This window comes from Rosa chinensis, chromosome 2 (genome assembly GCF_002994745.2).
Source record: "Rosa chinensis cultivar Old Blush chromosome 2, RchiOBHm-V2, whole genome shotgun sequence".
NCBI classification, from domain to species: Eukaryota; Viridiplantae; Streptophyta; class Magnoliopsida; order Rosales; family Rosaceae; genus Rosa; species Rosa chinensis.
In genome coordinates this window covers 67,267,777-67,278,091 of record NC_037089.1, presented here as the reverse complement: position 1 = coordinate 67,278,091, position 10,315 = coordinate 67,267,777, and the positions used below count along the sequence as shown (strand labels likewise).

General features: G+C 36.6%; 1 long non-coding RNA gene across 1 annotated transcript; it reads right to left on the bottom strand.

Annotated features, from left to right (window-relative positions):
- Positions 1–3,956: 3,956 nt before the first annotated feature.
- On the bottom strand, positions 3,957–6,073 carry LOC121051385. Its single transcript, XR_005805556.1, has 3 exons — positions 6,004–6,073; positions 5,253–5,373; positions 3,957–4,005 (listed from the first exon to the last, which is right to left on the bottom strand). It is a non-coding gene; the product is annotated as an uncharacterized LOC121051385 (long non-coding RNA).
- Positions 6,074–10,315: the final 4,242 nt, after the last annotated feature.

Sequence of the window (10,315 nt, the reverse complement as noted above, 5' to 3'; positions counted from 1 at the left end):
TCGGATAATCATATCACAGTTACCCAAAACAATTAATCATAGGAACAGAAAAGAGCAGCAGAAGAAGAAGAATATATGAAAGGAGGAAGATTGACAGTGGATGCAGGTCGGTAGCTTAATGGATGGAGAAGACTGCAATTTAACGTCAGTTACAAAGGAAGAAACACATATGATGTGGCATAATTATATGCGTTGGATTACTTAGAGGATGGTGATTTAACGAACTTTACAATAACTGCACTTCAGAGGAGCTCAATCCTACCTAACATGTTGAAGTGTCATATTTCGTAAAGAATAGTCTTAAGAGAAAAATCATTCATTTCTGTGCTGATCAATTTGAAAAATCAGTTGGTATTTTTCCGATGTTAAATTTGTAGGCGCAGAACGAAGATGTGCTTGTGAAGAGACGTTATATGAGTTGCGAAGCAAGGGGAAGTTAGATGACTTCTAATAGATTTCTCACAACTACGTACATGGCACAATTAGGAAACACTAATTCTCATAAGAGTCGTAATTTTTCATGTCAGAAGGATTTTCATACTATCATTATGCACAGAAGTCTAAGAGAAGACTTTTTGAATTGTTCACAAACCAGTATCACAAGGGAGCAACAAACACAACTCTCCAAGATTTAAAATCAACCTTATAAAAATCCGAAATTAATAAATAGAATTACAGGGGCTCACATTACTCATGCTAAAATCCAAACATATGACGATGCCACGTGGCTCATTTGGAAGCATCAAATAAATGCAAAATTTTAAACCCCATCAAACTCTTCCTTGTTTAGTCATCATTCTAATGATTTGCACAAGCTTTTAATGACATATTTAAATCATCGAAAAGCCGGCAATAAGCATAAAATGGTTCATACCAGTTGCAAAAGGATGATGACTTCATTGTTAGAACTTACAAGCGAGCAGAACAAATCGAGAAAGCGCCACAAAATATGAAGTAAAATCAGTTGTATTAAGGATCACTATAGCAAATTGTTATGGAGAAAGGTAAGAAGACCTGAATCAACGAGGAACACCAGAACCAACCAATCCAAATCTGAAACCGAATCGAGGCATTTAGGTATAGAAAACTTAGATTCAGAAAAAGAAAAAAAGAAAAAAAAATGATCGAGGAGGTAGTACCTGGCAAAGGGAGCAGAGATTCAGACCAAAACCACACATTGAGCTCTTAGGGTTTGAGCAGCAAAATATGGATTGGAATTTATAGAGAGGATACTTTATGGGGGGTGAAATTTGCACACCCCTAATTGCAAATGGCACACCCTTTCAATTTTTTAATATTATTTCATCTCACAATTTTTGTCACTTCCTAAAATACCCTAAAATCAGAATTTTTTTTTCTTCCTCTCTGGGTCCTCTCTCTCTCTTCCAAAACCACGACCATCTTCTCTCTTTCTTCTCCATGTACAGCCTCCTCACACTCCCTCACCACCTCCCCCAGCTGTCGTAAACCTGTCAAGGCCGCAGCCTGGTTGCTCCGGTAAGCCGCATTGGCCGGCGACAAAGCAATTGCCCGATCATAAAAGCTCAAAGCCTCTGCAAAATTGCCTCTTTTGTAGTGCTCATTCCCAGCTCTCCACCTCTTCTGGATCCACACTCCTCATTCCTCTCTTCAACTCTCCGCCGCCGCTTGTTCTGGAGCTCACAGCCTCCGGTGTGGCCACACCGACACTCTTGGCTGCCGTGCCACCCCACATTATGCTCCCGTGGCCGTAACAACCCGTCCCAGAGCCCAAAAGGTCGGTTCTGGAGCTCTAATTTCAGAACCATACCTACTTTGAGGATTTTGCCAGGTGGGCATATGTTCCCGATGGGCAGAACATTCCATCTCGGCAACGAGTTCACGGTGGAGGAGCTCTGACCCTAGTAAATTAACGGCTGGCCAGAGCTGGAATTGGATCTCATATGACCCGTTTTGGAGCTATTCCGTGTATTTGTAGGACTGCTCTGGCTGGACCCGGAGAGCTCGCCGGTGTGATTGTTGTTGTTGGGCCCCGAACCGGACCTCTTCACATTAACCGCACCAATCCGGACGAACTGAAGCTGCTGCTGATGGTTTTACAGAGACTCAGCAATGTGAGCCAGCGAGGCCACTCCAAGAGCAACAATGGGTGCAAGCAGAGACGGACAGACACAAACCCAGAAGAAGAAGAGGCAGAGGCGAGAGAGAGAAGGAGCCGGGTGCAGAGAGAGGATTCGAGGTGTCCAAATCAACTTTCCTGGTAAGCTACCGGTGATCAGAGTCTGGTCCTATTCGTCGGAGTTGGGACGGTCGGAGTCCGAAGAGGAAACCGGTGTCGTCCGCGTCGACGTTTTAGTAAGGATTTTTCCGATCTCTGAAGCTCCGAGCCCAAAAGGAGAAGAGAGAGAGAGTAGAAAGAGAAGAAGAAAAAAAAAAAATCTGATTTTAGGGTATTTTAGGAAGTTTCAAAAATTGTGAGATGAAATAATATTAAAAAATTGAAAGGGTGTGCCATTTGTAATTAGGGGTGTGCAAATTTCACCCCCCTACTTTATTTATTTATTATGATTATTATTATTTTTCTATATTATTTACCTGTGACTGTGAGAGTGTATCACTTTAAAATCCAATGAGAGTGTTGAAAAGACAGTTCTACCCATGACTAAGAAGCTCCCTACATCGCCGCACCAAACCACCACGTGCGGTCTGGTCTGTCATCCTGGCCACGTGTCGGCTTTTTACATCGAGTGAGTATGAATTGTAGCTGCAAGGAAAGTAGAGTCTCCCTTTTCCCTCCTCCAACTAACTCTCTCTTTCCCGCCCAAATGCCAAAGTCTGTACAGGCGGATTTTGAACTACCAAACGTTATGTTTAATGGCGCTTCGTTTTAGAGATCACTCTGACAGTCCGTTTTTTTTTTTTTTTTTCTGGGCAAATTTCTCGAGCAGAAATCCAAAAATGGCAACGAGAGGTCTCGGTACTGCAACCATCGGGACGAAGAAGCATGCTGTTCCTATTACTGAGTGAGTAACTTGATCACGATTCTGTGCTCCGCTTAGCTCTATTTCCTTCAATTTCTTTGATCGTTTGGGGTTTTAGCTTAACAAGTCTGTGTACGAATTCAGTTCATCTCCGATTAGCTTCGATTAAATTAATTTCTCTACTGATTTTGTTTTTGCATCGCTTTTTTTGTCCGAATTTGAGGTGGTAGTTAACTTTTGTGCTTGGAATGTTGATTTAATTTTCTCGGTCTAATTTACCAATGCATTTGTGTCACTACTAGCAAAACAACAATTACCCACGGATTTTAATCTGTGGGTAATAAGTCTTTTACACACGGATATCAGTGTGTGATAGCCTTTACACACAGTGCACGCACAGATTGGTGTTACCGTGTGGTTTGGAGGGAGGGGTAATGCTCATCTCACACGGATTATGTTGTCCGTGTGAAATACTAACGTGGGCCCCACTATAATTCTATAAATCTAAATTACCGGAATGGAAAGCAATCCGTGTGAACAACTCTATTTCACACGGATATCTGTAGCAAATGTATAAAGTATTTCACACGGATTTCTGTTAGTATCTATATTTCACACGGATTTCTGTGCCAAATGTGTAAACTGTATTTCACACGGATTTCTGTTAGTATCTATATTTCACACGGATTTCTGTGCCAAATGTGTAAACTTTATTTCACACTGATTTCTGTGTCAAATATAATCTAACTCGCACTGATTTCAGTGTGTAAAAGTGACAGCATTTAAAAAAAAAATTATTACTAATTAATCTGCAACCTGAACATAATAATTTTAATTAGTTTTCTACAATAAATATACTTCAAATATTTACAATAAAATGAACAAATCCACAGCTGAGTCGAAAATATTAAAACTTTACATTCATAGCAAGATGTTCTTTACATTTCTAGCAAAATACATTTCATATAAAGGTAAATTCTTAGATTACAAAAACAAGGGAGGGCATCATCATCCAACTGGAAATCCATGTTGTAATTGGACATATCTGTTATTATTTAGCACACATGTCAGATAACATTAACATATTAATATCACCAATATGAACCACAAGTACTATAATCACACTTAAAACTTTTCTCTAGTTAAGATTATATGACCATATGAAAATATAAGCTTATATGACCATATGAGTACATTCTGAATGCACACCTACATTTCTCTTACACTTGCAGACTAAGCCTACATTTCTCTTCACTATAGAGCTTATGTCTTAAGAAAATAGTATCTAAAATATCAGGCCATTTAGATTTCATTTGGACTGTCAAATAACTAACCGAAAATGTGTTGCAGATTTATTGTGAAATAAACCTGATACGGATAGCTGATTTCACAAAAGCATTACTATCTCAAATATATTGTGAAAACAGTGTTCTGAGTTTTGTTGGAAAGATGAGAATGTCTATGTTCAGTTTCTGGTCGACCAAAACAAGTTTGGATAAAGGAAAGTATTGAAATCAAACAGAAACATGGTGACAATTGCAGAATTTCCTGATGCAGACCCTCAACTTCGAAAAATCATAACGTACTCTAGAAAACTCATTTTCATGAGATTTCAATTCTGAAATGATCTTTAAGATGTCTACTGAAACTCTTATGAAGACACCAACTTCAAATACCCAACTGAAACGTACAGTTTTTTGTAAAAAGTCAAGTCGGTCAAAAACTCAGAAAAACTGATTTACTTTCAATACAGACCTCTGTTTTTATCCTCAAACTTAACCAATGAATCTTTAATGCATATTGTACGAAACTTTTAAGATATGAAGCTTACATTATAAGCTTTCAACACATGCAAATGGTTTCTAAAATGAAGGTCTATATCAAAGGATATGGTTGCTCAAAGTTTAACTAAATGATTATAATGCAGAAACTTGTTCTAGATTTCTCCAATGCCTACAAACTAATGTTTGAGGTTACTGCTCAGTGTAAGGTTGTTAAGCTGCTGCATATAGGTTCTTTGATCACTCTAACATCTTGTTCTTAAGACAAAATAAGAATTCTAACCCAAACAGCAACCTAAGAATTACTCAGGACACCCATTCTTATGGAACCAGTTCTCTAATCATCTTGATCTGTTCCTATGCTTGCACTCTGTTTGAAAGTCATTTAGGTTAGTAACTGTTCAGAAGCTTAAACCAATTTAGACAAGAACTAAGCTAAACGTAAGAACAAGAATAACAATTGAAATAGCTTATAGGACTCAATTCACCTTTGAAATAGCTTTTGACATACCGTATCTTAACTCCGCTGCATTGCATGGAGTTTGTAAGTCGGAAATGATGTCAATGTCTTTTCTTTTTGGTCCCCGGGAAAATTTGTTGTAGGAGAGGAGTTAGCTGCAGGAGCAGGGACTCTGTTGTACCATAAGCATAAGCCGTATTAGTGGCCTATTTTAATTTGAGATCTTACTCCCCAGTAATCATAGACTACAGTCAACTATGCTCCCCAGTAATTATAGACTACAGTCAACTATGCTTGTAGTGCCTTTTCCTCATTTTTTTCTCTCATGATTATGCAAAGATGTAATAATGCTAATAATGCCTATCCTCTCACTGATCTGTTGCAAGGCATTTGCGTTCTCAATAGGTTGGAACTCATGCACATGCTCTATGCTTGTATAATCTTTGAGTTCATACATGCAATGCTAATCTCATAATCATGGGACACAGATTTAAGCTGCCTTGAATTTCAAGGGTTATCTTATATTAGAAGCTTGACTCCAGTCTCTCTAATATCTCTCTCACGTCTCATGTTTCTCTCTTCTATTTTCTTTTCCGATCATAATTCTGTTTCTTCTTTCTCTTTTCCTCTAATCTCCTCTATTCTATCCTGATCTCTTTCCATGCAATGGAGTTGTGTGATATATTTATAAGCAACAAGGCTATTTCATATCAATACACCAACATATATAAAGGCCTCAACAACACATCAATCAAGCATCAAGAAAGCTACTGATATTATGAATAAGAAAAAGCATTTATACCTTTCTTCTGAAGACAATCACATTATTCACTACCCGGAACCAACTTGGGTATTTGACACTGTGGCATGAACTGCAGTAATGCATACAAGTGGATTGTCAATATAATCTTCGAACCTCATCAGAAAAAAACAAAAACAAAAAAATTGCAAATGTGGAACTTCTATTTTCTGAAAGTGATTGTGTATGGACAAGAATCAAGTCTGTTATTCATTAGTTAGAAACTGAAACAAGCCAAATTAAGAAACACCAAGTGATAGAAATCAAAAAGGTACCTCTACATTGAAATGGAGACGGAGAAGGAAGCGATTTGGGGGTTTCCCGATTGCAGTAGCTTGAGTCTTGAAACCTGGAAATTCAAGAGAAGATTCAAACATTGGGTAAAATGGTAGTTACCTTCCTCTACAACTTTCTCAAATTTCTCAATTTGCTGCACAATAAATCTCAATCAAATCTTTTCTCAATTGAATCTCAATGATCAAAGTGAGGCTGCTTTTTTGATTCGTTACTTCAAAGTACAGGAAATATCAGGAATCAAAATTCTTTTCTTTACAGTTCGTAGAACAAAAACAACTAAACAGCACGAAATTCCTCTAATTCAGAAACCAAAACACTAATCCTGATCAAAATAAATCAATACGTTTTGGAAATTCGGAGAATCAAAGATTCGATCTTTTTCATGAAATTGTGGAATCGAGTACTGAAAATTCGAACTCAGGTTTGATTTACCTCTTGGGCTGGAGGCAGTGTGCCTCTTTTGGCTCTCTCCTTCGACATGCTCTCGTTTTTTTTTCTGGGATTGCAGAGTTCAAATTTCACAGAAAGATTATTGTAGCTGGAGGCGGTGCTTCCAGACCTCTGATAAGGCTGAATCGATTTGGGGGATAAGGACATCTATACGCTTTAGGGGTGGGGGAGAAGGACATGGATCGATATGCTTTAGATTTGGATCAATTCGCTGGTTATAAGCGGAATTTCCACGGAAATCCGTGTGCAATACATTTGCTACTGAAATCCGTGTCTATGTGGCTCAGTAATCCACTGAAATCCGTGTGTAATACTACTAGCAGAGGGAAATTGAATTTGTTCCAAAAAAGTGAGCGGGAAAAAATTTACCACGGAAATCCGTGTGAGATACATATATATTTACCACTAATATTTGTGTGTATTTATCTCAGTAATATATAATTGTCATGTTAATTATTATTTACACGGAATTCTGTCTCTATTCTATTTTTTCACACAGAATTCTGTAGCTACTGGTTCTTTTCACACGGATTTCCGTGTTAACATTTCACACAGATATTCGTGTGTTGCTCATTTCACAGAGAATTCTGTGTTAAAAACTTATTGTAACTGAATTCTGTAGCTAATGGAGTTTTTCACACGGAATTCTGTAGCTAATGTTTCTTTTCACACGGATTTCCGTGTTAACATTTCACACAGATATCCGTGTGTATTACTCATTTCACACAGATGTCTGTACCAAAAACCGGTCAACCCTTTAAACACTTCTACTTCCCTAAGGGGAGCCGACCTTTGAGGAGATAAAATTTCAGAAATTTTTATATTAGTTGATATAGCTTCGACACATGAGAGCATGAGAGTTTACAGATCAAAAAAATAATTTATGAGTGAGCGGTTATGAGCATATTAGTTTTATGTACTATTTAAGGTTTATGATTGACCTACTAGATCAAAACCCAAACGACGACGAAAATAGCTGAAATTTTGAACACAACCATTTATTCTTATCATGATAACATCCTACGGTCGATTTTGATAAAATCTATTTCCTACACATTGTTGCTTATGGAAGGTATACTTTTCATTATAACTAGTAATTAAACTAGTTATACCACGTTAGTAGACATATAAGAATTTTGTGCAATCCAAAAAATAAAAATTGAAAATTAATAAATTTGACATTACCCATATATTTATAGCGTATTAATAGGTATGGTGTAAAAAAATTAACTCAAATTAAAGCCATTATTTCAATATCAAATAAAGTAGTTAACCTTATATATACCGATACTTCCCTAAGGGGAGTTAAATCACGAGGAGATAAATTTTGCAAAATTTTTACATTATTTGGTATACCTCATATTCATGAGAGTATGAGAGCTGACGGATCGAAAAAATAAGTTGCGAATGAGCAAATATGAGCATATTAGTTTCATGTGGTATTTAGGGTTCATGGTTGATCTAGTAGATCGCGACCTAAACGATAACAAAAATTGCTGAAATTTTGTCCATAACTATTTATTCTAATCATGACAACATCCAACGGTCGATTTTGATAAATTCAATTTCCTCAACATTGTTGCTCATGGAAGGTATACTTTTCATTACAACTAATAAACTAGTTATACCACATTAGTAAACATATAAGAATTTTTGTGAGAACCAAAAAATCAAAATTGAAAATCAATAAATTTGACATTACCCATCTATTTATAGTGTATTAATAGGTATTGTGTAAAACAAATTAACTCAATCCACCGTTATTTCGATATCAAATAAATGGTCAACCTTATAACCTATACTTTTTCAAACGGAATTTTGTAGCTAATTGTTATTTTCACACTGATATCCGTGTGAAAAGGTTTTAGTTTTTACACAGACATCAGTTACTGTTGTTTATTCACACGGATTTCTGTGTGTAGTCTCATTTTTCACACGGAAATCCGTGTGTATTACTCATTTCACACAGAAATCTGTATCAAATACTTATTGTAACGGAAATATATCCCTCCATAATTCACATAACATAAAAATATTAATTATATTGAAATAGAATAATTTATAATACATACAGAAATCAGTGTGAATTTATTTTCACACAGAAATCCGTGTGAAATGTTTTAGTTTTTACACAGATATCTGTTACTGTTGTTTATTCACACGGATATCTGTGTCAACATTTCACACAGATATTTGTGTGTTACTCATTTCACACAGAAATTCGTGTGAATTACTCATTGTCACGGAAATCTGTCCCTCCATCATTCACATAACATAAAAAAATTAATGATTTTGAAATAGAATAATTTATAATACATACAGAAATCCGTGTGAATTTATTTTGACACAGAAATCCGTGTGAAATGTTTTAGTTTTTACACAGATATCTGTTACTGTTGTCTATTCACACGGATTTCTGTTGATATTGTAATTGTGTAAATTACTGTAGAGCCCAATTATACTCTTTTCACACGGATATCTGTGTCAAAAGTTCACACAGATATTTGTGTGTTACTCATTTGACACGGAAATCCGTGTGAATTACTCATTTCACACGGAAATCCGTGTGAATTACTCATTGTCACGGAAATCTGTCCCTCCACAATTCACATTTCTAACAGAATTAATGATTTTGAAATAAACTAATTTATAACACATACAGAAATCAGTGTGAAATGATTTTCACACAGATATCCGTGTGAAAATGTTTTAGTTTTTACACAGATATCTGTTGCTATTGTTTATGCACACGGATTTCCGTTGATATTGTTATTGTATAAATTATTGTGGGCCCAATTATGTTCATTTCACACGGATTTCTGTTAGTATAGCTATTTCACACGGATATCTGTGGCTTTTAACAACAGTAAATCCGTGTGTATTGTTATTTTGCTAGTAGTGTGTATGTATGAAGGTCGCTGCAATGCAAGGCTGAGATGATGAGAGTGAATGAGGATAATGACGATAAAGGTCAGAAATCAACAAGAGAGAAGGGCTTTGATGCTCTGAAGCCTCCTGCTGGAGCTTTCTTCATATTCCTGTGAGCTACTTGTTGTTCGTTTTTGTTTTTTTTTCATAGAGCCTTGTTCATTATTCTATTGTTAGATTCTAGATTCGCATTTCTGTTCATCGTGGAAAATTGATCCTTACTTTCCTTCAATTCTATGTGAGCTACTTTAATTTTCAAACTTTTTCAATTAATTGTTGTTGGTTTCCTTATATGGATTGTTTGCTTTTTGGATGTGATGGATCTCAGGGACAAGTCCGGTTATAGCTTGTGGATGCTGGCCTTGTTACTTCTTTCTATTGCCCATCTAGCTCAGGCTGCGGATACCACAGCGGCTGCAGGCGCCGAGCTCTATATTATGTCGATTGCATGGTCGACTATACTGATTCTGATGGCATTGGCTGTTGGTTTGGTTGTTTTTGGTGGTGTTTTGAACTTTTGATCTACTGTCTGGATCTGCTCAGTTACATGACTGTTTTCCGGACCGGTGTCTATGACATCATTCATGGACTAATGTGTGAGACTTGGGGGTTCGGTTTACGAGAAAAACGGAGCGGAATA